The 26,618-nt window shown below is 41.5% G+C and overlaps 1 long non-coding RNA gene across 5 annotated transcripts in view; it reads left to right on the top strand.

The window, feature by feature from the left end:
- The window catches only part of LOC109500802, a 66,083-nt gene that overhangs the window by 28,897 nt on the left and 10,568 nt on the right, over positions 1–26,618 (top strand). For 3 of the 5 annotated variants that reach the window (XR_006599506.1, XR_006599505.1, XR_006599508.1), the window contains exons 4-6: positions 18,288–18,381; positions 22,329–22,511; positions 24,651–24,856. This is a non-coding gene — a long non-coding RNA (uncharacterized LOC109500802). The remainder of the gene's footprint in view (positions 1–18,287; positions 18,382–22,328; positions 22,512–24,650; positions 24,857–26,618) is intronic. The other 2 variants (XR_006599507.1, XR_006599509.1) reach the window with 2 other exon arrangements.

Here is a 26,618-nt window from a genome sequence, read left to right as displayed (position 1 = left end):
TTTATACTTACTAATTAACAATAATCTCTTTATACCATCTAATATGCCATCTGCTTTATATTTCCTGAATGTCCCCCAAATGTCTAATTACAGTTGACCTCGTTGAATTAAGGGTCAGCCCAGGTCCACACCCTGCATTTGGTATTTAGGCTCCTGATTGACTGTTCATCACTTGTGGCTTTGGCCCCGTGTCATTTAGCTTGGCCTCGGAGATGTAGGTCTGACAGGTTTAGGGCACATCCAGCTTGAGAGTCCCAGGAAGGCCACAGGTTCAGGATTTTGACTGCTCGGGGAGCAAGCTAAGTTGAGCCAACTATTTCTTCCTAAGCCCTTCTAAGAGTAAAATCTGGCCTGATCTTCTGCTCCCTGCCCCCTGTTGGCCATGCTCCAGCCACACTGATCTGCTCTCTCTTGTCACTCAGTGTACCCAGGGCCTTCACACACCAAGGCCCTCCCATTTGCTTATTTGGCTGCCTAGATTCTCTAATCCCCACTTGGCCTACCCTCCCTCCCTTCTCTCTCCAGCCTGCCCTTCTACACACATTATTTGCCTGATGAATTCCTATTCATCCTTTAAGAATCGGCGCAAATGTTACTTCCTTAGAGAAGCCTTTTTTTTTTTTTTTTTTTTTTTGCCTCTCCCACCTCCATACTCAGACCAGGCCAGAAACCCGTTAAATTCTCTTGTTGGACCATACTTTTCCTTTGCAGCACTTATTTATTTTTTTTTTTTAATTTTTTTTTCAATGTTTATTTATTTTTGGGACAGAGAGAGACAGAGCATGAACGGGGGAGGGGCAGAGAGAGAGAGGGAGACACAGAATCGGAAACAGGCTCCAGGCTCTGAGCCATCAGCCCAGAGCCTGACGCAGGGCTCGAACTCACGGACCGCGAGATCATGACCTGGCTGAAGTCGGACGCTTAACCGACTGCGCCACCCAGGCGCCCCACTTTGCAGCACTTATTTATGCAACTGCAATGAAATAATTATTTGTGGGATTACCTTTTGAATGTGTCTTTTCCCAGCTGAGACTTGAAACTCCACAAGGAAAAGAGCCATATTCATGTTGCCCACAGCTGTATCTCAGAATTTTGCAGAGAGCCTGACAAACATAGGTGAACAGTAGAATATTAATGGGCAGATGGATGGATGGATGGATGGATGGATGGATGGAAGTACATAAGAAACCAGTCAAGTTTCTGAGAGAGCTTTGAAGAATGGATTAACTAGGCCAGTTGGATACTCTAGGACCTCCTATACGTCTGGATGGGCAGTTTTGGAGAACGGTCAGAGATAGACTGCTTTTGGGTTAGAGAAGGTGAAAGGAAAGATATTTTTTCCATGGTGTCAACCTGGCAAAAGGATGTCTTTACTTTCTTTGCATTTACTCCTGAGATATAGAGAAATCTCTCAAATCCATTCATCCTTGATGACAAATCACAAGGAAATTTTCAAGTCCCTGAAGTTTCCTGGCTTCGAAATTTATTTCGTTATAGGTGAGCATCTCAGAAATTGATGTTAAAGAGAGACAGAGCCTTGGATTCCACACATTTCCCTGAAAAGGACTAGATTCCACACAACAAAAACTCTATTACAAAGCAATGTTAATCTTTTGGAGAATTTCACTAAATAACTTCCTACAGAGATCTCAGCGGTTCCTTCCATAATGTTCTGAGCAAATGTGCTGAAGCCACTTAAGCACAGTGCTTTCCTCATGATGGCAGAGCCCACAGACACTATTTACATGCCCCAGTGCCATTTAGATCTTAACTATAAATTACCGCATAAAGGTTAATAGAACTGAGCCAAGCTTTAGGAAAGGCCTTGTGCACAAAATTGCCTCATATATTGGTGGATGATAATAGAAATAAACACTAGAAAGAACAAGAGGTGTGGCAGGGATAAAAGAGCAAAGTTCTTTGAATATTACTGGAAATCCCTATCAATGGATCAGCAGGGCAGAGATGTTAATTTCGAAGGAACTCTTTTATTCCAGCAGCAGAAAATTCATTTTATGGTCATTTGTTTCCTATTGCCCTTTTGGCCTTCAACTGGTAAAACAGTCCATTTAAAATGCCTCCTGAATTAGCTCCAAGATTTTCCTTTGGTGCTGATAAGGTCTACCTCCTGAAAGAATAACAGCTAACAGTGTTGGTCAAAGAGGCTTTCTACTCCCCAAACTTCAGGAATGTCCAGCGACATCTTTAAGTGAAAAAAGCCGCATCCACCTTATGTAACAGTAATGTGATGGTCAAATGGTTTTGCTTCACCCCCATACTTGTGGGTTATATTTCGTATCTGCTTTTGAACAGTTGCTGGGAACCTAAAACATTTCTAAGTCCATGGTTCTCTCAAATGAAGCATGACAGGTACATGCCTGGGTTTGAAATGAGTTACAGTTGATTTTCTAGTCACCCTGACAATTTACATGGGAAAGCAAATGGATGGGGTTGGTAGCTTCAGCTCTCTCTCTCTCTCTTTTTTTTTTTTTTTGAGTCTGTCAGATTCCAGATAAGAAGGTGTCTACTCTACCCAGTTCCCCAATCTTACTGATTTAAAGGCCTAAGTGAACGTACAGACTGTTAGCAGATTATCACATGTCAACCCAGGAGACTGAAAGGGAGAGTAATGCTCAGCATCTGGTCCTTGGGTCTCCTCCCATAAGAGAGCAGTTGCAGTGACACCTCCATCCAGCCCTCCTCTCAGCATCCCGGTGTGAGGGCTCATGGGCTGCAACAGATTCAGACTGATCCCCTGTACACCATCCATGCAAAAGTGGGCCTCCGTTCTGGAGGAGGCAAGAACGAGCAAGACCTGGCAGAGTTTCTAGGTGTCACTTCACCCATCATGGTCTTGTGGCTCCCTGAGGAGGGGAGAGCTGTTCCACAGCTCAGAGGAAGATACTCCAGTAGGAAGTAGAGAATACTGTCTGAGACGGGGAGAAGAACTCCTGTGGGAGGGAAGTAATCACGTAACTGTGCAGCAAGACGACAGTGGTGTGAGTGACGCCCTGGCAGTTAGGAAAGATGCCCCCAGCCGCTTACGATGCCAGGTTTCAGTTTCCTCCCTAAAACAACACATGAGGACCTTACCTTTCCTGTTCTGTTTTTTAGATCAGAAGCACACACACGTGATAGTGTGTAGAGAGATAAACACTTAAGTCAGCTTTGTTATTCTCCAAGGAAGCCCCAGATCAGAGATCAGAAACAGAAATTGCCATACCGTGTCAGCTTGAAGTCACTGGAAGCTAGGTCTGTCTCGGACAGGATTTCATAAGGCAGGCTGGGGGGAAGCAAGTTTTCTATCTGACAGAGGCTCAGCGTTCACCCCAAACATCTTGTTTTCCCTGACCTCTGGCATCCCCAAATTTATCCGAAAATTTTAAAGCTTTTTGTATTTTCAGCTTCTAAGGATAAAAAGGTCTCACATTGCATAAAACAATGGTTTCCTTTTCTTTCTTTCTGTGTCTCTCTGTCCTCCCCCTGCCCCAACCTATTTTCTGTCTGTCTGTCCATCCCTCCATCTATCCGAAAGCTACCTCTTTCAAGCTTCAGGGAGGTCCTTCCTGGTTCTAGTAACCTGAGATTTGGCAGACAAATCCATGTTCCCTTTATGAGTTTATAGATTTAACATATATCCCTTTACAGCTTTGGTTTTTTACGTTCGTCCTATAAACTATGAGCAATCTGAAAGTCCACTCACTCAAAATCACTTTTCCTGATAACTCTAGTCAACATTGTTCTCTGTCCCTTTCCTAATTTGTTTTCTGATACTACTTGGTGCTTTATTACATGTTGTGTTAGTTTTCTAGCTGCTGTAACAAATTGCCCTAAACTTAGCGGCTGAACACGGCACGCATTTATCGTGTTGGAGTTCTGTAGGCGAGAACTCCAACAGAGGTCTCATTGGAGCTAAAATCAAGATGCTGGGATTTCATTCCTTCCGGAAGCTCTAGGGGAGAATGTGTTTCCTTGCTTTTTCCAACTTCTAGAGGCTGCCTGTATTCCTTGGTTCACGGCCCCCTTCCTTCACTGCAAAGAGAGCAACATCGCATCTCTTTGAGGCACCTTCCGTTGTCACATCTCTTTCTCCAGTGTTCTCTGCCTCCCTCTTCCTTTTGAAGGACGCTTGTGATTACATTGGACCTGGATAATCTAGAATAATCTCCCTATTTTAAGGACGTCAGATTAACAGTTTAATTACATTTGCAACTTTAATTCCCCTTTGCCATGTAGCCTGACAAAGTCACAGGTCTTGGAATTAGGATGTGGACATTTTGGGGGGCTGTTGCCCAATATAGTGCCTCCCATATATTGGTACTCCTTTATAAAGTTTTTCCCAGTTTGATGTATGGAGATTTTGATCTAAGTAGACTGTGGACTTCTTGAAGGCAACTCTGTGACAAAATATTTTGTTTTTCTACATTTTTGGTCTTCTGCATACCATTTTCAAAAATGCCAGAATTTAATAGGATCTTGGTAAGTACTTGCCAGCCCCTCCTAATGGCTTTGATTCTTCCATTTGATTCTATCTTTCCTGGAAGTTTGTACGTACAGAATATTCAGGCACTGGTACACTGCATTTGTACACGTGGAATTTTACTGGAAGGAGTTATTGGGAGTGATTAGTAGTTAGCCTCTTCATCACTCTATTTTGGTTTTACAATGGATAAAAATATCAAAATTAGAAGTTGTGGGCATGTGTAATGAGAAGAAGATAGGAGAAACAGGTGACAAGTACAGAGATATCTTTGGGATTCCTCCAGCAGCCCCACCAGGAGGCAGATGGTTTCTTTCATGCAACAGTGGGAGCCAGACTATAGACCAAGCCGAATTCTGATAGCCCTTCCTTCCTGGAAAGTCCCAGAACCTCCTACGGTAGAAAACAACCACAATATTTCTAGCAGATTCCAAAGAGAATGATTGACCAAGGATGTCACATTCTATCTCTAAGACTAAAGAATTTTTTCCAGCAAGGAGCTGAGAGATGAAAAGGAGCATTTTACTCTTGCTTATTGGCTCTCTCTTTTAAGTGTTGGCCCAGTTAAAATATGTTTAACCACAGGCACCACAATTATTAATTCATTTAACTAAAACCAGCTATTTGTCAGGAACTGTATGGGCCCAAAGGTCAAAGAACATTTCTCTAATAAACATTTTTATAGAGTTTACTGTGTGCTAAGTATTTTTCTAAGTGACTAAACCATCCTACTTGGTTAGTTCCCATAATAACCTCCCAAATAAGGTACTATTATTATGCCAGTTGGGGAAACAGGTTCAGGGTGGTTAAATAATTTGGTTTGGTGCTAGAGCCAGGATTCTATCCTCGTCCTAGACCTTTGGCTCTTGACCTCTACACTGTGCTGCCTCCCTTTTAGCTAGTCCCTGCTTACAAAGAGGTTATATGATAGGTAATGATCGAGAAGACAGAATATGCAATGAGCTCCATATATAAATTGAGCTACTGCTTGTTTTTTACACTCTTCTATCCCCAGCACCTAACCCTAGGGACTGAATAAATATTTGTGGAATATTGTTGAAAGACTTTCGGGATTAATACTATGAAGTAAACAGGGGCACCTGGGTGGCTCAGTCAGTTAAGTGACCGACTTCGACTCAGGTCATGATCTCACAGTTTGTGAGTTCAAGCCCCACGTCGGGCTCTGTGCTGACAGCTCAGAGCCTGGAGCCTGCTTCAGATTCTTTGTCTCCCCCTCTCTCTCCCCTCCCCTGCTCATGCTCTGTGTCTCTCTGTCTTTCAATAATAAAGAATTTAAAAAAAAAACATTAAAAATAAATACTATGAAGCAAACAAATTGGATGAGATGACAGATTCTTAAGGGAACTGACAATTTATGGTGGGTGGTGAGGGTGGGCCTCTCTGAGGAGGTAACATTTGAGCAGAGACCTGAAAATGAAAGAAAGGGAGCCATAAAAAGAGTATGGAAGAGCATTCAGTCACAGGACCAGCATGGTCAGGGGCCTAAGGTGGGCGAGAGCCTGAGATGTGAAAATGGCAGGAACCAGTGTGTGGGGAGCAGGTGTGGAATGAGGTGAGGGGAGGATGGGCAGAAGCTGGGCACTATAGGGCCTTAGGCCACTACAATTCCCTGTGGCAGGATACTGTGTTAAGCGTCATGGAGGGACTCAAAAGAAGGGCACCTGGGCCCTGCCCTTGGGATTCTTCAATCCAGTTAGAAAGACAAGGCAAGCAAGAAAAAAAAGAAAAGATGTCTTTCAGCCACTACCCCCATTCTTTGGTGAACATCTTCAATTGTGGTTTTTATTTCTTTCCTTCTTTCCTTTCTGGTGACTTAAAAATCACTCCTCTTTGGTTCTTTAGAAGACGTTGACCCAAATCAGGGGCTGGCTTTTCACTTTCACACCTTGAAACGTTGGAACGTCTGCTTTGTTATCTGGTTAGATTTTTGTTCATGCGATGAAACTCTCATCTACAGTAATTTTAACTGGGTCCAACTAGGTCATGAGGTCCTAGAGCTAATATTTTACATCTGCAGTATTTTTCCCAAGGTTGAAATTTATCTAGGAAATATTACAGCAGGCCTGATATCAGCCAGAGAAATTTAGGCAGCTGAAACGAACTGGTAGAAAACAGAGTTTTCTTTCTTTTTCCAAAACGGCATTGTTGAAATATACCCCAAGAATACAGTGCAGGGTTGTAGCGTATTCGGAGTTGTGCAATTGGCACAACTAATTATAGAACATTTCACAACCCCAAAAAGAGACCCTGTGCCCGCTAGCAGTCATTGTCGGGTCCCTTTCCACAGCTTCCCGGTCCTAGGCAACCATTAATCTACTTTCTGTTTCTATAGATTTGCCTATTCTGAACATGTCATATAAATGGAATCAGTGCAGTCTGTGGTCTTTTGTGACTGGCTACTTTCGCTTCACATGTTTCAAGGTTCCTCTGTATTGTAGTATGTGTCAATACTTCATTCCTTTTTGTTGCTGAATGGTATTCCATTTTATGAATACTACTACATTTTTGTTTTTCAGTTGATGGGTATTTACATTATTTCTACTTTTTAGCTCTAAGAATAACACTGCTACAGACGTTCACATACGAGTTTTTGTGTGAAGGTAGTTTCCTTTTCTCTTGGGTTTATACCTGGGAGTAGAATTGTTGGGTCATGTGGTAGGTAACTCCATGTTTAACATTTGAGGAATTGCCAAGCTATTTTTTTTCAGAGTGGTCACAGCATTTTACATTCCCACTGGCGCTATATGAGGCTTCTAATTTCTCCATTTCTCACTGCTCTGATTGTGTCTTTTTGATTAACCTAGTGCATATGAAGAGGTAGCTCATTGTGGCATTAATTTGCTTTTGTAATTATGTTTCTTCTTCTACTTTTTAAGAATGCCCAACTCTCCAAAATTATGGTTTCTGAATCATTGTGGTATGAACATGCCAGTGTGAAGGAGGTCACATCGTGGCATAATTATATTGTGAAAGTGGAAATAACAGATGAACAATGAGCTCCATATAGAACCAGAGGCTTCTAAAGTATTTGCCATCCTAGTTTGGGTTTAAGACATTCTTTAGAGATTCCATATTATAGAGAATGCTGTAGTTCTGCCTGAGTATTGCAGTAGATCATTTACAACAGATGTCTTCATTTATCTGCTAAATATGATCTAAGTACTTGAGAAACATTCTCTGAATCTTATCTGTCAAGTTTATATCGGTCCAAGTCAGTCTTATTTCTCCTATTTTAGAAAGGACTATCAGGGCGCCTGGGTGGCTCAGTTGGTTAAGCGTCCAACTTCGGCTCAGGTCATGATCTTGCAGTCTGTGAGTTCGAGCCCCGCGTCGGGCTCTGTGCTGACAGCTCAGAGCCTGGAGTTTGCTTCAGATTCTGTGTCTCCCTCTCTCTGCCCCTCCCCCACTCATTCTCTCCCTCTCTCTCTCTCTCTCTCTCTCAAAAATAAATAAACTTAAAAAAAAAAAAAGAAAGGACTATCAGGAGGGAATTGAGTTGCCCAATATTGTATGGTAGGTGAGTGGTGAGGACTTATCTCCTGATCCTTAATGTTAATTTAGAAATTAATAAATCCTCAGAATCAGAAGAGATCTTCAAAATCATACATCTTCTCATAAGATTTCCCACAGTAATATACATGATTGAGTACTTTTCAATGACATGGAAGTTCTCCACTGTATATAGCAATCTCTTCTGTTGTTGGCAATTCTGATATTTCTTTTTCATGCTGAGTCACCTTCTGTCTCCATGTCACTTCCACCCACTGCTCCTTGTTCTGTGCTTTAGAACCATGAAGAGTAAAAGTACTTAATGATGCTCAGTAAATATTTGTTGAGTGATTGAAATTATTATCGAATTATTTACAGGAAGTGGTCATATATTGTTTTTATAATTTAAAATAAAAATGAAAAGAGGAAAAAAAATCACTAACCTCTCTCTCTGTACACACACACACATACTCACACATCCCCTTCCACCTCATCATTCCAGACTTTTGTTTCCTCTTTCTCTCTCTTTTTTATATAAATTTATTGGTTTTAATATGAATACAGAAGTCATATTTTTATTGTAGAAAATTCATAAACATTAAAGAAGAAAAATCTTATTTATTAAAAAATGTTTTTAATGTGTATTTATTTTGAGAGAGAGAGAGAGACAGAGAGTGAGCAGGGGAGGAACAGAGAGAGAAGGGGAGGGGCAGAGACAGAGGGAGACAGGCTCTGAGCAGGCTCCAGGTTCTGAGCTGTTGGCACACAGCCCGACAGGGGGATTGAACTCACAAACCGTGAGATCATGACCTGAGCTGAAGTCGGCCGCTTAACTGACTGAGCCACCCAGGCATCCCAGTGTTTATTTATTTTTGAGTGACTGAGACAGAGTGTAAGCAGAGAAGGGGCAGAGAGGGAGACACAGAATCTGAAGCAGGTTCCAGGCTCTGAGCTGTCCTCACAGAGCCCTATGCGGGGCTTAAACTCACAAACTGCGAGATCGTGACCTGAGCCGAAGTTGATTGCTTAAACAACTGAACCACCCAGGCACCCCGAATGTAAGATTCTTAATGGCTGTATAACATCCTGTAATACAGACATGTCATAATATCTTTAAATGTTTTCCTTTTGATAGACATTTAGGTGTTTTCAAATTTATAAAGAGAGTAACATTCTCTCTTTCAGTCTTCTCTTCTGCAAATGAATCGTGTCTGTTACCTTAAAACCTCCTCATATGCCTTTTTGCCTCTGGCTTGTTTTACTGTTGGATATACTCTAAATTGCCAATCTCCCTCTTCAAAAGTGGTTTGCAGAACTGAGCACCTGATCCAAACAGATGATGATGATGATGATGAATGTGGAGTTCAGGTGAACCAGTACATAATTTTGGGCATTGCACTGGTATCCATGTGGACCAAAATGGCAATAGTTTTTCTTGTTTCCTTTTATTGGGCTTCTAGGAACACAGATCAGCCCTGCCTCACATAGCTTAACTGCTGCTCTTTATTTTCAGTGTCCCTGACTATTCCTTTGTGGCCATTTGAATTCTCAGGTCTCTCCATTTCTGCTGCATCGTGGGTGATCTGTCCCCATGCGCTGGCTGGTCACTTTACTTGGTCTGGCAGATCTTCTTTAGCACCAACAATTTGCATCACCTTAAAAATAGTCTAGATATAAGTCTAAATGATTAAATGCAAACAGCTTTTCTTAGTTGAAAAGACTTTACTTCCCAATGGATAAAAGTAAGGAAGCTAAGTGATATATGAGGTTTCATAACTCATTTGTCTTCCTCCCATTTTGCAATTCGGGAGCTAATATTGGAGATTAAATAATGGACTTCGTTGACTTCAGTGCACCTGCTGCTGAATGTGTAAATTCATCCTTTCTCATACAGTCAGACATGACTCGCTAAGCAGCTTCCAAAGTAAAAGTGGTGACATGAATAATTCTGCCTGGAAATAAGGTCAACCCTGTTCTCCTGAGATCTGCACTGTGAGCAGGGAGCAAAGAGCTACATAAACCTTGTACCTCGAAGAACTCTGAAGATCTGTCCCCCTCCCTTCCCCCCAATGCCTAAACACCAAGAAATGAAAGACAGGACAAGACATTTAAAAATCTGGGTTTTGTGGAAAGAAAGAGCATAATATATGAAGTAAGGGATGCTTGTGATGAAAAACTATTCTTGCAAAAAGTGGGAATTCTATAGATGCATAAAAAGAAGGGTATACAAATAACAAAATCTGTTAACAGATTTTTTATTAATGATTGGATAAGTGGTTTTTAAGTCTAGATTTTAAAAACTTTTCTGCAGTGACCATGTATTACATTATAATAACAACAAAATTAATTAGTGGGTTTATTTCTTGTACTTTGAGTAAATTAAAAGGTGCAGATGTTTTTCTTCCTTCTGCTGAATTATTTGGATAAAAAGTAAATTTGGGTGGGAGACTGAACAAAATTACTTCAATGTTTGTTCTAGCCCCTAAGGCTCGATGAAGTTACCATCAAATTCAGTCAGCAAAATAGATGGCAAAGCATGATACAGCACAAATCACAAGTTTTTTAGATTTACAGTTGTGAATAAGCCACTCAACCTAGCTGAGGTGAAAAAGCAACATTTTTTTATAAGGACACAGACAGGGCTGATAGACAGTTGGTTGTACTTATACGGTGATACTGGTTATTTACGTTCTAAAGTGCTCTGTTTCTGTTGCTCTGAGACCAACCCCCCCCCCCCCCCCCCCCCCCCCCCCGCCCCAAGGCCTCCTCACTGCCTCAGCCACCCCGGTTTATTGGTTTATCTGCTGGGGATTTCTCAGGGTTCTGTGCCCCGTAACAAAAGAGGTAATAAGGCCTGGAAGGGGAGCAGACTTCGGGACTGGGTAGCAGCCATCTGACCCTGTCTTGCTTTTCTTCCCTCTGCCCTTGTTAAATATTTTGAAAGTCACACCTAGGATACATAGAACTCAAGGACAAAGATTCAGCTGGACCTCGGAAGGCACTGGATCCAGGCTCTTAGAAGCTCTCCAGCCTCTTCTGTTTGTTTTCTGTATGTCTGCTCCATCCTCTCTTACTGCCTTCTCTGTCTTTGTATTTATGTGATGGAAATGACGACTTTTAACAGTTCTCAGAATTTTCACTTGATGGGTCTGGCCACTTAGAGAGAGATCTTTCTCCCTTTTTCCCTCCTTTCCTTCCAATTTCAAATGTCCAGGGAAGAAAATGAATGGCCAGTCTTCAGTCATGTGCCCACTCCTTTGCCAGACATTCATGACCCTATGAAGAGAGGAGATCATAGTGCCCAAGCAGGCCTTTCTTTTCCCATTATAAGTACGTGGATGGAGGGGTGGATACTTCCAGATAAATACGGGAATTTTCTAGAGATCAAGGAGTGAGGTATAAAACACAAGATCCCTGGCAAATGACTATTTCTTAACCTTCCCTTGATAGGGGCTTTTTCCAACAATCTCATCTCTTCATAAAAGAGCCTCTGTGGGGTGTCTGGGTGGCTCAGTTGAATAAGAATCCAACTTTGGCTCAGATCATGATCTTGCTGTTTGTGAGTTTGAGCCCCATGACGGCCTCTGTGCTGACAGCTCAGAGCCTGGAGCCTGCTTCAGATTCTGTGTCCCCCTTTTTCTCTGCTCCTTGTCAGCTTGCTCTCTCTCTCTCTCTCAAAAATAAATAAACATTTAAAAAAAAAAGAGAGAGCCTCTAGGGGCTCCTGGGTGGCTCAGTTGATTAAGCATCCAACTTTGGCTTAGGTCATGATCTCACGGTTTGTGGGTTCGAGCCCTACATTGGGCTCTGTGCTGACAGCTTGGAGCCTGGAGCCTGCTTTGGATTCTGTGTCTCCCTCTCTCTCTCTTCCCCTTTGCCCTCTTGTACTCTGTCTTTCTTTCTCTCTCAAAAATAAATAAACATTAAAAAATAATAAAAACTAAAAATAAATTTAAAAAATCTATTTTGGATTTTGCAAGAACCACTGTATTGGTAACAAATTTACTTCTAATGAAATAAGATAAAAATAAATGGGTTATTCTGCTTTGGGGCTTTATGAGTCCATTTTTAAACCATCATTCACTCAGATCAGACCTTTAATAGTCACTTGTCATAAAGTTTCTATTAATTATTTCATATTTTAGTAGATTATATATTTTTTATGAAGTTGGATTGATGGCTTTATTTCATAAACTACCGTTGTTCAAAGCATGTTTTCTCCTACTTCTATTATGATTATAAAATAACATAATAATGCCTCACAAAATTCAAATTACAGAGAAAATATTCACTCATAATCCCATTCCCTATACAACTATGATCATTTTCAATATTAATATATATTTTTATGAAGTTTCACCAGTAGTTATGTTTAGTATTGTATTTCTCTTGTTTCAGTGTTGCTACTTATTATTTTTTATTCATAATTGTCATCCCTAAAATATGAATAAAATCTATTGAGTGAATGAACATACTAAAATAATGGAATAATCTACTTCACTATTTTTGGATATTTAGATTATCTCTTTTTTCTGGAACAAAAGTGTATCCTTTCCCCCTTCCTAAAATTGTGTAGTTCTAGATGGTCCGTGAAATTCTAAGGGCTTGCCGTGCCCATAGCCTGCCTCTGAGGAAAGTAGCCACAGATAATTCTGTCTTCATAAAGTTGTCATACTGTAGGGGCACCTGGGTGGCTCAGTCGGTTAAGTGCTCGACTTCGGCTCAGGTCATGATCTCACGGTTCATGAGTCTGAGCCCTGTGTCACGCTCTGTGCTGACAGCCCAGACCCTGGAGCCTGCTTTGGATTCTATGCCTCCCTCTCTCTCTTTCCCTCTCCCACTTACGCTCTGTCTCTCTCTCTCTTTCAAAAATGAATAAACATTAAAAAAAAAAAAAGTTGTCCTACTGTAGATACTGGTGGACTGGGGGATCTGTGCCTGGACCAAAAGGCAGATATGTTTAGGCTGGGTATCAGAAAGGCCCATGAAGTGGCTCTGTAAGAGATTCTGATCAAAAGCATGGCACCATATTGGATGGGGTCAAACTGATCCAATTATCTCCTATATCTTGGCAAGTATAAAGGTGAGATTACACAGAGAAATCAAGATGCTCTATATACCCTTTTGGAAAGGGGAAAAGGTTACCAGTATACAAGTTATGATTCACCAAAGCCACTACTATATTCTGAATAACTGTGAACTGTGTTTCCCATTTGGCATGAGGCATGGTGTACTTGCCAATGTCAGAGGGCTGGGACTCAGGTTCATAGTCCAGCTTCTGATACTGTCATCCCGGACTCATGGAAGTAACCTTCCATTGTCTAATTATTTTTTTATTCTTTTGGATGACTTTCTGGGGATGAATTACCCAAAATGGGAGTAAGGAGTATAAATATTTTTATGGCTCTAGATACATATTTTCAAATTACTTGCTGGTAATATTTCTGAGACTTTTCCCATGAATCTTCCACTCTTATTATTCTGTATTTTCTGAATCATTTCACCCATCTCTATAGCTATAAAGACTGTCAAGTTTAGGATTCCATTCAGTAAGATTCGCCATTATTTTATGAATACAGAAGTATGGTGTTAATTAGGTTCACATGATGCTCTCTCATCACTTAAAATTTCAATTTCATAACTTTAAAAAAGTTCTTTTAGACTTTCGTGCATGTATAAAAAGGAAATGTAAGCACAGTATATTGGTTAATGTATTATTTACAATTTTTCAGAATCCAAGTCCTCAGAGCTACTTTTTGACTCAAATTCATCTTTGTTTTTCCATCACAATTCTGTCTCTTGTTCTATCATGAATATTGATAAATCAGCATTGCTTAAAAGAATTAGTAATGTCTCTAAGAATTTCCTCAAAGTCGTTGACACCCATTCTGAAAATTTTAATATTGGCCCTTTATGATCTTACCAAAACTTATTAACAGAAAGTCTTTCGACAACAACAGGACTCACATACCTTTCTCAAGTAGTCTTTGTGTTTTGTTGACTGAAATGTCCAGAGGTTACATTTGTCTAGTCCAGCCACCTGGACATGCACAGATGACACATCTGTTGTCTGACAACAATTATAAGATATTATCAATTGTAAGATACATCCTGATTTCAGAGACGTTTATATATATATATATATATATATATATATATATATATATATACATACACATATGAATGACATGGGCTAAAGACTAATTATAGGCAAATCTATAATCCCAGCCCAGACCTCAATATAAAACTGTCCTAGGTTTCTACTTAGATGACTCTTACATATCTCAAATGTGTTTATATTAGTTCCCCATCGATGCTGTAAAAAATCTCCACAAAACTTTAGTGGCTTAAGTATTAAGAATGTATTATTTTACAGTTCTGAAGGTCAGGAGTCCAACACGAGTTTCACTTGGCTAAAATCAAGGTTCAGCAGGGCTGTGTTTCATTTAGGACGTGCTAGGTGAGAAGCTATTTCTTATCTTTTCCAGCCTTTAGAGGCCCCCCCACGTTCCTTGGCTTGCAGCCCCCTCCATCTTTAAAGCCAGCAATGGCCCATCTTTCTCCCCTCTGCTCTCTCACTTTCCTGCCTCTCTCTTTCACTCAGAAGGACATAGGGTCCACCCAGACCGTGGACTGTCTAGGATACTCTCATCTCAAAATCTTCAATCACATCTGCACAGTCCCTTTTCCATGAAAGGTAACATGTTCACAGGTTCTGGGAATTAGGATGTAGACTCCTTCGGGTGGGGCATTACTTTACCCACCACAGTGCCCAAACTAAACTCAGAATATTCCTCCCTGATCAAGTTTGCCCCTCCTCCAATCTTTTCTTCCTCAGTGATTTAAACCACAGGCTGTCAGTTGCCCAGACCAGAAGCCCGGATGTCATCCTAGAATCCTCCCTCTTACTCAGTTCTCACATCCAATCCATTCTTCTTCCTGGAAAGCATGTAAGTCCACTGAGTTCTACCTGTGTGGTCACTGCCCCGGGCCAGATGCCCCTCCTCATCTCTTACCTGTTTCGCTGCTGAGGCCTCCCAACCAGTCTCTCTGTCACCAGAAACGATAGACCTCAAAACACACCAGCGGGACATTCATGAGCCTCAGTGTTGCGTCCACTTTAGCATATGCAGCCGGGGAGAAGATGCACACGTAGTAAAATGCTGAAGGCGTACATTTGGGTAGCACTTTACAAAACACTTTGACATTCTTACCAGAGTTCCTCAGTTCTTCAGCCACGTGAGTCAGGTACCATTCTCCTTGTCGGTGAAGTTAAATGACTTAGACTCAGGTTTCAAAACAAAGTTGCATTGCTTTCTCCTACAGTGTCACCTCCTCACCCTGCTCGCTGTCATTTCAAATTCCACACATTCAAAGACAATTCCTCCTCTGACTTCCCAGGTTCTGTCATTGAACCCCCTACCCCAATGCTCACCCACCTTCAGATTTACCCTTGACCTACTCCATCCTTATCCCACATCTAGCCAGACACCGAGACTGGTTGAAATTTCTTTTGAATTATCTCTTGCCTCTGTCCCCATTGCTTCCACTGTAGTCAGAATGTCCTGTTTTCCCTCACTGCTAAGTCAATTCGGCTGCCTTGTTCCTAGTTTTCCTTCATCCCATGTATCACTGCCAGAAATAGAATCTGAAAACACCATTTTATAATGTCACTCCCTGGGTCAAAATCCCTCAGGGGCTCCTTGTTTTCTATTGCACTGACCACAAGCCCCGCTGTAATTGGACCCCTACCCGTCAAGTTTACATAATTACCACGGTATTCCAAACCCCTGTTGCAGACAGGCTGACCACCTCCCGGGCCATACTATTTTTTCTCACCATGCATTCACACTTGTCAACACCTCACGCAGAATGTCTGTTCTTCTCCTTTTGCCTTTCCAAACCTTGTTCCCCTTTAATACCTGACTCAGTTTACCTCACTCCTGAAGCCTTCACTCATTAACCATCCTCCGAGATCATGCTCCTTTCTAACTTACAGAGTGTGATTAGGACTTTGTAGTCAAATGCCTCCTGTTGTACATGGTGTCTCATGCACATCAGTCTTGTCTCCAACCAAACTGCAACCAACTTGAGAGCAAGGCCTGAGTTTTCTGTTTTCTTACAGATTCCTTTAATTATCCCCAAATTGGAAATTCATCTCCAGTTTGGGAATAATTTATTAGTTCAATTACTTTTAATATTTCTTTAAAAAATTTTTTTTAACGTTTATTTATTTTTGAGACAGAGAGAGACAGAGCATGAATGGAGGAGGGGCAGAGAGAGGGAGACACAGAATCTGAAACAGGCTCCAGGCTCTGAGCTGTCAGCACAGAGCCTGATGCGGGGCTCGAACTCACGGACCGTGAGATCATGACCTGAGCCGAAGTTGGCCGCTTAACCGACTGAGCCACCCAGGCGCCCCATACTTTTAATATTTCAAACGAAGTCTACCTGACAGCTCAAGGATTTATATTGATTGATGGATAACTGATAATAGCTGAAAATCCCAACTGAATCATCTTCAGTTCTTGAAGAGGGACAGAGTATAAATAACTAACATAAACTAAACACAACCATCATGATAGTTGATTCGCAGACTATTCAGTGAGATCTTTCTTGGGTGTCAAGTGCTATAGGAGACTCTAAAGTTGGAGAAGATGGAAACGATTGAAAGAGGGTCTGACCCACTCCCCCAATCACAGGGAATGTAGCAAGTTTAGGAAGGGTAGTGTGCAGAGCATAGTCTAATGATCAAATCAATACGGGCATAAAATGAAGTCAGCATATGAGAACAGTGTTCAAGTAAGATCTTCTGATCCAGAGATGAGTGGTTAGTTTACAAAGTGATTGAGTTGTTACTCTGAAGACGTCACAGCACTGTTCTACAAGCAGTAACACCACCACCAAAACCAACAGGAAAGCAGGCAACTCTATAACCAGAGTACCCAAGTGAGAGCGCATCCACTCTGAGAAGACCTACCCCGTCAAGATTTCTCTCTACATGTGATCTTTTTACTAGCTTTGAAGCTCAGTTTTGCAATCCAGTCAAGTAAGGATTGTTCAGGTCTTTACAGTGAGAAGAGACAACTTTCTTATTATCTAGTGATTTTCAAGGCACTGCTTAGAAAGCAGCAGAACCCCTTCCTCCACAACACACACACACACACACACACACACACACACACACGCACACACACACTCGCACACACACACTACATGTCAAAGTCATTAGCTATTTGTACCCTAGATGTGGAAGAAGGAATTCCCCAGATGATTTTTAAATTCTGGGGCAATTACTGCATACCGTTTCGAGAGCCAGAAGTAAGAATCAATCTGCCAAGCAACTATTAGGAATGGAATTGCTTCTGCTTCAAAGTATATGCTGGATTAACTTCTAAAGTAGTTAATTACTTTTCAGATCATGCTGTGGTGTCACACAGCCTGAAGGGAAAAATGCTGCCACCCAGGCTAAGGAGGTGGGAGAGAGGGAAGGTCACGATTTCTGTTATCTTGTAGACGGTGTCTAATGGGACTAGCTTAAGAGCCAAAGAATCAAAAAGCATTTTTTTTGTTTTAGCCAAAATAATATTAAATAACGTTTATTTTTCTTTAAATAAATTAGTTGTTGAAGTGAATCAACTGCTGGTTGTTTGGTTATTAGAAAGATTTTACCTAAATTGAAGCTGCTTGTCAAAGACTCAGTAAGTAGCCGAATGTTTGGGTTGAATTACTTTCAGATCCCTTTCTGCTTTGATAATGGACTAAATTTTCCGAGCCAAAGATGGCAAGAGTACAGAGTCCCAAAATTCATTTCACTTCCAAAGTACCTGATGAGAGATGAAGAAAACACTGGTCTAAATGAAAAGATTGGGAGCACAGATGGCACATGATATGTCTGTACTGCTGTTTTACCCCTTTCAGACCCAAGACCATCTTCATTTCTCATGGCACTCTTAACTCATGGCACCGACTCTGCTCCCGGCTTCAGAATCCTGCCCAACAGAGTGCTTTGGGAGACCACTACTAGTCAACTGGACTGGACCTGGAGATGAAACCTATTTGCAATACCTGATTTAGCAAGAATATAAGCTCAGGATGGAAAAGCTCTAGAAATAGACACGCATTCTCAGAGCTTGTCAATGTCTGCCAAACCTAGGGGAAAGAACCTCTTTGGTTCTTTGAACCTGTGTGGTTGATCGACACTCTGATGGATTTCAGTCTCAGGATACCTTATCAAAATATTAAAGTTGAAGAGGCCAAAGTAATCCTGTTCTATGTGCTCCTTTTTATGACTCAGGAAACTGCATCAGACGTGAACAGCGCCAAGCTGAGCCCTGGGCTTCCTGCTCCTGTGTTCTTTCACCGTCTCATGCTGCCCGTCTCCTGACCAGGTGCTGGGCCCAACAGATCCTTAGTGTCTTGCTTATATTGTATGTGCATTTACACATGGACTTGTATTGATTATTGTATGAAATAATGCTATATGAAAGATGATTCATTAGTAAACTAGCAATTTTATCAATTTGTAAAATTCTCATCACAGCTTACTGCAGAGGTTAACTTAATGGTCAAAAACTACACAACCTGGATGTCTGCTGATTTTTAAATACCAGGAAGTTTAGCATCTACTCCTAATGTGGATGGAAAGAAATGGAACCAGATCTCACAATGAAGATAGCAGTTTATATAAATTCAAAACATAAGAGAGATTATTAAATGATCTATAACAGCTTCCCAGGATGTCAGCATTTCCTACGCTTACTTAAATTTTTAACTAAAAAGAAAGGCTCAGTAGTGTTTTGTTTTTTATTTTAAGTGTTCAGAGGAATAATATTTAAGGTTCTTTGTAGGACCCACAGAGGAGACAGAACACAGACCTCTTCTGCTCAGGTTTCTCTTTCACTAAGAAAACGGTCCTGGCCTTGCCATTGACCTCTTCCCTTTTTGCCAGGCTACCTAGGTTGACTTTTCCTTTTTGTGCCAAAAGCAAATAAGGGATAAATAAGGGGTCTGTGTAAATAAGGGGTCTACTACTTTAAACCAGCAGTTCTCAACCTTAGCTGCACATTAAAATATCTGCTTTTAACAGTCCTGGCCCAGATCAATTGAACCAGAATCTCTAAGGCTGGTCCCCAGGCATTGCTAGTTTTTAAAGCTCCCCAGTGTTTCCAGTGTGTAGTCAAGTTTACCAAACACTGACTTGAACCAAAAGGATGAAATGTTACTGCAAGAGCATCATAAATCAGATGAAGGCCAGGCCCCAGATGCAGTTCCGACAGCATCAGAGCCACACCCCACATTGTCTTTGCTGTTCCTGGTGCATAGCGCTGTAAAGTTAGCATCCTTCTGCAGAGTGTAAGGAAATCAGGGAGCAGTCCCAGGCTGAGGCAATGGATAGATGGATCCCAGCGTTCTGGAGCCAGCAAGTTTTACCTTGCAAGGCGCACATGTGAACATCTCTTCTCATATTCCTAGCTTGAAATCAGCCATAGTGAGAGTATTTACACAATAGAAATTGGCAAACCCTACCAACTGGGGCTTGTTTTTCCTTAGGGAGCCAGTGTTAAACATTTAGCAATACCAAATTGTATAGATCTCTAGTCTCTGACCCTAGTCAACCCTGAGAAAGGGAAACTTAAAGGCACCCTTGGCTCATTAGCAAGTCTGAGCTTATAATATTATTGCTTCTTTAATTATTTGCTAATAAAGAGGGGGAGTAAAGTCAAATAGCAAGAATAATTAGGAGTTTGCTACTACCACTATGATCCTGGTAGCTTCCCAGATAACTAGGAGAGGATAACAAGAATTTAATATGATCCAATACATCCCTTTTCCTTATCACCTTTGTCTATCACTTTTGTCTAGGTGTCTGTCATTACTTTAAGTAGAAAACCAAGATAGAGGAAAGGTGGATAGTTATCATAGTAGTTAAATTGTAGTTTAAACTGCTCTAACACAGAGACTCCAAATCACAGGGAGTTAGGCAAGAAAGAAAATGTTAACTGTCTTGGAAATTTGGTTCAAGGCTGTTATGGGAGCTTTCACCTCTGACAACTCCCAGCTCCTGTCATCACATCTGCGTACCACCTAATCAGGAGGGGAGAAGGAGTAAGGGGAGCACATACCATTCCCAGTTAAAGACACAACCAGAATGAGTTACATCACTTCCACTCATACCCACTGGCCAGAACTGTGTCTTAATGGCTGCCCCTAACTGTAAAGGAGGCTGGGAAATGTAGTCTTGACTAGGCAATGTGCCCAGCTAAACATCAGAAAGCTCACTATTAAAAGAAGGAGAGGGTGACTATTGATGGATAAGTGGGAGACTTTGCCGCACCATCCTACCCATTTAAATGCAAGTTTGTGTGTTATTGTCATGGCTGGAGGTAGAGACTTCGTAGGACAGTACTTTAAAACATTTTACAGGCTACAATATCTTCTCAAGGTTTTTGAGTCCTGACTCTCCCGGGAGTTTCCTATGTTAATAGAAAACATCATCTCTGGAAATTCACCAGAGAACTTTTAGAGTTTATTTCAATGTGCACATGGGGAAATATTGTATAGTATAAAACTTGGTCATAGACTTTCCCATGTAGCATTTTACTTGATGAATTTGGGGCCCAAATAAGTCTTTCAAAGACCATTTTATTAGGACTTAGGAAAACACATGGGATGTCTTTATAATCACAAACTACAAAACTGTAGGCCATAAATATGCTCAGTGTAAATAAATTGGAATTAATGTAATTTCCTGTCTTTCCCTCTCCAATCTGCTTTACATCATACTAAAGTCTTTCTTTAAAAATCATTTCTGTCGTAGCACTCTTCTGTTTAGACACCTTAGTGCCTGTGTTTTAAAGTCAAAATACTTTTGCTTGCTGTTGTGGGGCTCCATGTGGGTGTGCTGGAGTCCTAACCAAACATGTATGACAGAAAAGAGAGGACTGATCAGGTTCTTAGGAGACTTGGATTCTAGGTCTAGTTCCCCCACTATCTAGGTGGGTGACATTGGACACACCCACACTCTGACTCTGGGTAGAGCTGACCCTGAAGCTAAGATTCAGGACTGCCTAGACCAGCAAGAAAAAGAGCCTTCTTTAAAGTAGTTGCAGAAATCAGCTCCTCACATTATTCTCAATGATTCCTGCCTTCTGGTGTCCACCCCCTTGACTAATCCCTTCACCTGGAGTGTGGGCTGTACCTGATGACTTGCTTCTAACAAAACACAGCAAAGGGATGGCGTGTCACTTCTGAGAATAGATTACAAAAGAGCAGGCTTTTTGCTCCCATTCTTTCTTTGGTTTTTCTTGCTTTCTCTCTGATGAAACAAGAGGCCATGTTGTGATCTGCTCTGTGTAGAGGCCCATGTGGCAAGGAATGGAGAGCGGCCACTAGCCAGCTGCCTTGTTGTGAGCAACACCCTTGCGTGGCAAGGAATTGATGCTTCTGGTCAACAGTCAGCCAGGACCTGAGACCTGCCCACAGCTGTAGGAGGGGGCTTGGGAGAACATCTCCCCTTGGTCGAGCTTCGAGATGACTACAGTCTTGTCTGACGACTTGATTGCAGCCTCTTGAGCGACTCTGAGCCAAGGAACCCAACTAAGCTGTTACCTGGTTCCAGATCCTCAGAAACTTGTGATAATGACTATGTTGATATTTTAAGCCACAAAGTTTTGGGATGTTTTGTTATGCAGCAATAGATAGTAATACTGAAGATCCAATATCATCTGAAAATGTAGGGGAATTAGGAAAACATTATTTAGAGGTTAAACCTATTAAAACAATTTAATTTTCAAAATCATGTGCATAGTAAAGTAAATAAAAAATTAAGTAAATAACACCAGTAAGTCTTGGTCTAGTAACTAAGATATTCTCAAACTTTGACCTTCAAAGAAACATGTTTGATCTTCCAGAGAATGAGGGTTGTCTCCTCGAGAATTGGGAAGTAAAATATCTGAGGCAAACATTGTTATATAGGCCAAAATTTAAAGGCTTCAACCAATTTCCTGTAATTGTGATGAAAAAGAAGAGGAACCTCATTTTTAGGAATATTATAGAGCTATACTGTCCAATACAGAATCCGCTAGCCACATGCGATTATTCATAGATAAGTTAAAATTTATAACTGAATAAAATGTAAAATTCAGTTCCTCAGTCGTACTAGCCACATTTCTAGTGCTCAAAAGCCTCCATAGACAGTGGCCACAAAATCGGACAGTGCCAATATAGAACAATTCCAAAATCGCAGAAGATTCTATTGGCCAGTCCTACTGTAAAGTGTTTTCATGATTCCTAATACCAATGCTTATGAAGTTTGTTTCACTGTTGTTCTCTTCAGGAACAGTTAAGCCAGTGTAAAATGTCCAGTGTTCCTGGCTACTCTGGAGGTATCAGCAGCTCAGCCAAACTGAAGGTATTCTAAACACATTGCAGAGCATCTAAATTGAGTGGGGAGAATTTATATTCTAAAAAACATTGGAAGGCTGGGACCATAAAGGACTACCAAAGACTCAGTCTTAAGGTGAGCCAGTGGGAATCACCACTTCTGATACAAGCTCCCAAACATAGGCCAACTCATATTATCAATCAGGGCTTCACTTCCCATATTTATCAAATGAGAGCAAAGGGCCAATGATCTCTCAAGTTCCTTCAAGCTTTAAAACTCAATAACTATATATATTGCTCTAATGAAAAAACTGTCACCTGTGCAGATTATTTGGTGACTCACAAATGCAGGTTAGGAGTCCTACACCTGGTGTAAAACCGCCTCCTTGGGGCACCTGGGTGACTCAGTCTGTTAAGCGTCTGACTCTTAATCTCGCCTCAAGTTGTGATCTCATGGTTCATGAGTTCGAGCCCCGTGTCGAGTTCTGTGCTGACAGTGTGGAGCCTGCTCGGGATTCCCTTTCCCTCTCTCTCTACCCCTGCCTGACTTGTGCTTACACTCTTACTCTCTCAAAATAAATAAACTTAAAAAAACAAAAAACCTCCTCCTTCAGGTTTCCTCCAACATCTGGTCTCCTTTCTTCTTCCTGGATGATATCAGAGCCCAGAAAGGAGAAGTGGGGAGAGAGAGGATGATTGCACCTTGGGAGTTCAGCCACCTTCCTCTAAAGATCAGGCCATTCCTAACTCCTAGGCACCTTGTATATCCCTCGGTGGGTCCCGTAGGGCTGTGGGAATTTCTTTCACATCATGTGACTGCCACAGGGAGGCAGGACTGGTGGTCTCTCAGTGCTTTCTCTTTCTAAGGATATTTCACCACCATTTCCACTGCCCCGGGGATACTTCATGTTGTGGGCTAAGATGCTTGAGGTTTTCCTGAGCTACTGTGTCCTGGAAGGCAAGAAATAAGTCCTTGTGCTTTGGATTCTCTCAAATTTATCTGTTCATTCCAAGTACTTCCTACTTCCTGTGGGCTCTTGGATCTTAAGGTTTGCCTGGGGGTGGGGGGTGGAAGAGGGAGCTCCCACACTGACAGATGACCTCTTGCCCTTCACCTCACTGCTACTTCATGTTTAACCCCAATGGGTTTCCACCTTACCCTGCCTCCCTACGCTGTTTAGCAAACTTTTTCCTCTCAGGCCCTTAAAGAATTCTGAAAAACTTCCATATTTTTATGTTGACATCTGAACATTTTTATCTCCATTTAATAGTTACAAAAGATGTTGTCTCTGATGTATTTTCTGTTGTATGTATGCTCTAAATATATTTTTGTTAAAACCTTAGGTTTTGCTCATTCCACGTATGGAAAATAACCACAGAGAACCTAACCGGCAAAGTCAGTTTTTGTTATCTATCCAGTCAGCCAAATCCGCCATGCTTTCTGTCAGGACAAGTCTAGATTTTATTTCTCAGTTTAAGTCAGTGTTTCAGTGTAAGTCCTCACGACAACCACATCACTTCTGAATTCTAATATGTAAAAACAAAGATAAATAGATGAGGCACTTAGCCGCCATGCATGACGATGCAGCCTGAATGAAATGAGGCCCCCGTGGCCCTCAGTATTTTCCTGGGAGCTCACCCGGTACTGCTCCCAGAGATCCCTTCCTTGGTGGCGTGCATTCTCCAAATGTCCAGTCATTTGGTGACCCAGAGGTTGTGGTACCCTTGGGATTCTGGATAATGAGAGGTATCATTTTCTTTTGTAAAGAAGGAGGATACTTGGAAAAAGCAGGTTAATCTACAAACTCTAAAAGAGCGTTAATTTTAGGAAATAATGCACATGGAAGTGGACCGTTTGGAAAACAGTTCCCTTAAAATTCCCAGTGACCATACATCCCTTAGCAAATCTTCGTGCACTCCCAGAGATACACACATACCAGTGTGAAGACCGAAGCCGTGTGAAGTTCTGTGCTCAGACCCCTGAGCTTTGCTCTTTAAACACTGAAAAAGAAAACTTTTTGAATCAGGCAAAACCCTTTTTTCTCTTAACAAAGCCTGGAATTATCTTGCTGTGAACTTAAGAAATTTAGTTTGACACTCTAAGCTGAGTAATGACTTTGTTCTACTTAAGTATTCAGCCTTTCCCTGAAGTAGTCAAACCCATTGATTCAATGAGTGAGGGGGTCATAGGACAGCACCACTTATGGGGAATGAAAATTACTTTGGTTTAATATTTCAAGGGCATCATCTTTCCTTTATCTTTCATTTGGAACAGAGCTTAAATGGACTGAGTTGTTCCAGAGCAGAGCCAAAGGCACGGAGGCAGACGCAGATTTGGAGCTGCTCTGAGGCAGACGCCAAGTTGTGAAGCAGTGGGAGGGGCTGCCCCACGTAACCCCCACGCCACTGGGGCCTCTGCCTGTGGAACCCAAGCAAGATGGACTTGCCCTCCTCCCTCGGCTTGTACCAGAGTCCAGACCTGTGAGCAAGAGTTTGGCGAGTTCTTGTCTTATGGTTAATGCTGACTCTGGGTACCTGCCGTCAGTTGTGCTGTATCTGTTTCGCAGCGTCTCACTCGAGGTTTAAAGTCACCCACAACTTTAATTTTCACTAAAAAATTAGAGTGGGTGGAAGTAAAGCAGAGAAGACAGGATCTGTTAACATCATGGGGGCAAAACCCCGAACAAGCCAAGTAACATTCTCATGGCACACTAGGTAGAAAGACCTCCCGCCAGCCCCTCTCAGAGATGGCTGTAATGGTCCCAGCCTCTCTCCAACTTGTGGTATGCCCTCTCTCCTCATCTTTCTCTGCAAAGCTCTCCTCCATCCCCATCAGGAGAACACAAATTATTCTTGTCTCATACAGAGCGCTTGAGCATGGGGATACCCCATGGTTTTGGGGGCTTACCACACCCTAGTGCCCCACAGTATTCTGCATTTCTCCCAACTCTATTCCCATCCCAGATGGAATTCTGCTGTCATCAGAATTATCTTGTTATACTTGGAAAGTAGTGAGTTTCCCATTCATTAAGTCTGGGTGAGGGTCTGACAGAATCATGCAGAAGGGATTCCAGCCCTGGCAGTAAAAAGTTGGGGAAGTTGAATTAGGGAAGACTTTACTGTTCCTTCTACATCAAAACTCTTGGATTCTACCCTTGAACTTGAGATATTTTTAAATGAAAATAATATTACTATTGGTTCTAATGATGGAAGTAATAAGTGCACACTGTTTTAAAGAAACCAGATAATACAAACATAGAAATTGAAAGAATTTACCCATATTTCCTTTACCCAGAGAAAAGCACTGCCATTTACATGTTGGCATACATCATTTCAAATTCCAGATTTATACAGTATTATTTATTTACTTACTTTATAAAGATGGATTGAAACCTGCCACTTTATAACCTGTTTTTTCCCCAGTGAATATAGCTCCACATCAACAGTTATAAACCCATATCATTTAAAAATTTTTTTTTCTTTAATGTTTATTTTTGAGAGAGAGAGACAGAGCGTGAGCAGGGGATAGGGGGGTCAGAGAGAGAGGGAGACACAGAATCCGAAGCAGGCATCGGGCTCTGACGTGGGGCTCGAACTCACAAACTGTGAATTCATGACCTGAGTCGAAGTTGGCCGCTCAACCAACTGAGCCACTCAGGTGCCCCTAAGCCCACATCATTTTTTTTTTAATTTTTTTTTTTAACGTTTATTTATTTTTGAGACAGAGAGAGACAGAGCATGAACGGGGGAGGGTCAGAGAGAGAGGGAGACACAGAATCTGAAACAGGCTCCAGGCTCTGAGCTGTCAGCACAGAGCCCGACACGGGGCTCGAACTCATGGACCGCAAGATCATGACCTGAGCCGAAGTCGGACGCCCAACCGACTGAGCCACCCAGGCGCCCAAGCCCACATCATTTTTAATAGCTACCTGGATTTCTGCAGCATACTTAACCAACACCCTATTGTTGGACATTTAGGTTGTTTCTAGTTTTTAGATCATGCAGCAATAAGGGCTCTAGTACATAGCTCTTATGAAGAGAGTTTCTAAAGTTTCCCTTGCCTGAAAACTTGAAATTAACCACTCTACCACACATTTTACGCTTGTGGGAGTCTAATTTTCTTCACTTTCTTAAATTCTTTAAGATGCTGTTGTAAAGCCATTTTAGAAAATGAAAATGTTATCAAAACAATACTATGTTGTTGCATCATTAGGTAAAGGCAGCTCTTTAAAAATTTAAAAAA

Source organism: Felis catus, chromosome B3 (genome assembly GCF_018350175.1).
Source record: "Felis catus isolate Fca126 chromosome B3, F.catus_Fca126_mat1.0, whole genome shotgun sequence".
In the NCBI taxonomy this organism is placed as follows: Eukaryota; Metazoa; Chordata; class Mammalia; order Carnivora; family Felidae; genus Felis; species Felis catus.
This window is presented reverse-complemented; position numbering and strand designations above follow the sequence as displayed.